The sequence below is a fragment of the Tachysurus vachellii genome, chromosome 24 (assembly GCF_030014155.1).
Source record: "Tachysurus vachellii isolate PV-2020 chromosome 24, HZAU_Pvac_v1, whole genome shotgun sequence".
NCBI classification, from domain to species: Eukaryota; Metazoa; Chordata; class Actinopteri; order Siluriformes; family Bagridae; genus Tachysurus; species Tachysurus vachellii.
The window spans coordinates 740,725-745,000 of NC_083483.1; positions in this window are offsets into that span (position 1 = coordinate 740,725).

A 4,276-nucleotide genomic window follows, 5' to 3' on the forward strand; every position below is an offset into this window, starting at 1 on the left:
AAGCTGGATCTCTGGAGCAGAAACATAAAAAGTAAAACTATTAAAATAAAAGAGAAAAATGTTTCTAATCCATGTTTAATTGGGATTTTGTACACTTTACTGCTTAACGACTTCCTGCTGTCTCAGTGTCCGTGTGCGATCTCATCCTGTTCCCTCACTACACACAGCACATGCTGCTGATCCCTTTGTCTCCCAGAGTCCAAGAGAACGCCTCGGGCAGCCCTGAAGCCACCGGAGTGCGACGGCCCCCGAGCACAAAGTGAAGGATCCACCGTCACGGATCAGCGTCAGAACAGCAGCTCCGACTGCTTCTAATTGGCTCTGCAAAATTAATCAACATGCTAACGCTAACACGCTGGAGTTCGGTCAGAGCAGACGACATTAATGTCGAGACGCTGCTCGGTCTAAAAGGTCCAGTATTGAGTGAATAATTCTTCACCTTCAGTTGACAAGAATTTCTTTTGTGTTCAGTAGATGAGAGTCACATGTGAAACTCACTCACTGTTATTAACACTTTCCAGATGAATGCAGCACTCACCTGAGTTAGCTACACACTCTCTTAGCACTGTGTTAGCGCTGTGTTAGCGCTGTGTTGGCGCTGTTAGTGCTGTGTTAGCGCTGTGTTGGCACTGTGTTAGCGCTGTGTTGGCGCTGTGTTAGCATTGTGTTCTGCACAGCAAACATCTCAGTACATTTTAAACTCTCGCTGAACAAATGTTTTTCTTCTGTCTGTAGTGTCCAGTTTTCTGCTTGCTGTGCTTTTGTTTTTCATACGTCTCTTTTTCTCTCTTTCTCTCCCTTTCTCTCTCTCTCACACACACACACACACACACACAAACACACACACACACACACATTATTATTGATGATGATTATACACTTAAAAAACAACTATAGAAACAATTACACAATAACTCCACCTCTAGTCTTCTGTTTTGTCCAACACACACACACACACACACACACACACACACACACACACACTGTGAACTGAATACTAAACCTGACATGATATATTAATAAAAGCTGTAGGTGCAGCAGCAGCTGATGAGACAGAACTTTATTAACACAAAACTCATTATTATTTCATTTCTTCATTTAAACTCCAACAGCGAATTATAAACGTGTAATAAAATAAAAGTCACCTCCATCCCGCTGGGAGCAGAAAATCAGCTGAACTGCCAAGTAACTTTCTGTAATATGTATAAATATTGATGAAATTTTCATCTATTCAACACTTTTATTCCTCAGCATTAACACCGCGATCTCGATCCACTACACTACGCTCACACTGAGCACTGCGTTAAGTGCTTTGTTTCATCAATTATTGAACTCCAGCAGCTTCCATTTGCTGGTCAGAGCTGCTAAGTGAAAGTGTAGTGATATCTATTATGAATAAACACATTAAGTGTGAGGATGATGTCAGCTTACGTTCACACACTTTATCACTAGTGAGAGAGAGACTCAAACGAGAGGTGACGTCTACCTCGGCTTGATGCTGCCACCATCGTGTTTCTACCTGGGCTTCAAGACTAATAGATCAATCAGACCAGAGATTCTGTGGCCTCCGTGTCGTCGAGCCTCGAGTTCATCCTGCGAACATCATCATCACACACTTAACACACAGCTCGTCTGTTCCACACACAATCATCAGTCACCACAAACACATCTGATCAGACTCAAGGGCACATTAATGACACTGGTGACATTAGCAGAGAGACAGAGAGAGAGAGAGAGAGAGAGAGAGAGAGAGAGAGAGAGAGAGAGAGAGAGAGAGAGAGCAGAAAAACAGATGAAGTGTCCTCACTGCACTGACAGGCCACTTGACCTGAACTTTCTCTAATCTAAGAAAGAAAAAGGTGGAGTGTAGAAAATTATAATGGATTTGAAATGTTAGTGATCCACACGTGTGCAAAACACACACACACACACACACACACACACACATATACAAAAACACACAATTATACTCACACACATATACAAAAACACACGAATATACAAACACAAACACACACACACATACAAAAACACACATATATACAAAAACACACGAATATACAAACTCATACACACACATATATACAAAAAGCCACAGATATACAAACTCTCACACACACACATATACAAAAACACACAAATATACAAACTCACACAGACACACATATACAAACACACACACACTATTACAAACCCACACACACATATACAAACACAAACACACTATTACAAACACACACATACAAACACACACACAAATATACAAACTCACACACATATACAAACACACACAAACACACTATTACAAACACACACATGTATACAAACACACACATATACAAACAAACACACACATACAAACACACACAAATATACAAACTCTCACACACACATATACAAACACACACATACAAACGAACACACACACATACGAACAGACACAGACACACACACGCACATACAAACACACACATACAAACGGACACACACACATACAAACACACACACACACACACACATACAAACACACATACAAACAGACACACACATACAAACACACACACAGACACACACACAGACAGACACACATACAAACACACACATACAAACAGACACACACATACAAACACACACACAGACACACACACATACACACACATACAAACGGACACACACATACAAACACACACACAGACACATATACAAATACACACACATTAACAAACACAGACAGACACACACATACACACACATACAAACGGACACACACACAAACACAGACACATACACATATACAAATACACACACATACAAACACACACACAGACACATACACATATACAAACACACACATTTACTAGAGACTTTTTGGCATCAGAAGTTCTGAGGATCTCTCAATCAGTGAGACTCCACCTGCAGGTTAAAGAGGTCAATGCAATTAGCGACACTTCGATCGTAACTGAACCCAAGTGCTAATCGCTGACGGTTTCCTCAGAAAACGTATCCTCCATGACAGGAAATGGAAATATTGGGTGCGTCTCAAATGTCAGAGAGAACACCACGTCGTACACCCAGAAGACTGCGATTCTGATTTAATAAAAGGTTTAACACTGAAAAGCGAAACACTTTTCTACCTCACGCTTTATTCCGCTTCATGTAAGATGTGGACACTTTTCCTCGCTTTGTTTTTCATGTTCATTTTGTTGCAGTCGTGCCGCTCTGAAATGCAACCACTGTCCAATCACAGCTTAGGAACGGAAGCTGATTCACTACGTGATGAAACCTGATCAGATTTTAGATCATTAAATATTCACATGCATTTCTCCAGTCCTCCAAATCAGCCCAAAGTTCTTCTGAGTAATATTTTTAATCCTGTGATGGGCTTGGTCTCTTCAGGAATGACTCCACCCTATCCAAAGAGCTGTTATTTACTGTAAGGTGTCTGTTGAGGTATCAGCTAGAAGGATGGATGAGAAAGAGGAAGCTACGTAATGGGGTTCTTTGTAACTGCCACCTTCTTTGCAGGAGCCATTGCTTCTTCAGCAGGTTTCTGCTCCATCTAGTGCTTGATAATAACTCTAATGGGAACCAAACCATCTAAGCATGTCTCCTTTTCATTCAGAGGAGCATTAGATTGACAAATCCGTCTGTGGTAAGCTCAATAACTCAGTGGAGGAACCTTCCCAATATCCCACAATACTGCTCCACCATTACTAAGTTTTCAGCATGAAGACAGAATCTCAGTCTTTTCCAGGGAAGATCCATGGACTTGGAGGTGATGATTTTCCTTTTTCCTTTAATACCTGGGATGTAATGTCTAGTGAATCATTTTTCATCCCTAAAAAACACAACCAGTCATGGAGACAAGATGAAGGTAGTGATCCACAACCTGCGTAGTCCTGCAGAACCTTCTACAAGTTCATTTGAAATCAAATGTGTTTGAAGTTAAGGTGTGAAATTAAACACCAAACTCAAAGGTCTTTCAGTCCCCTAATCTGGTGTGTGTGTGTGTGTGTGTGTGTGTGTGTTTAATGCTGGTGTATAATGAAATAAAATACAGGTTTATGAAAACTACTCTCTACTATCTGTAGATTTCACTTAGACATGCTTACGTAATACTCATCCATGGCCTTCTTTTTCATCTCTCTCTCTCTCTCTCTCTCTCCCTTTCTCTCTTCCCACTCATCTAGCCTTTGTGTTTGTGATTTGTCCTCACTGAGCGAATCTTCTGGCTCATCTTCTTGAACAGATTTTTTGGCTTTTCCGGTTCTCTCTC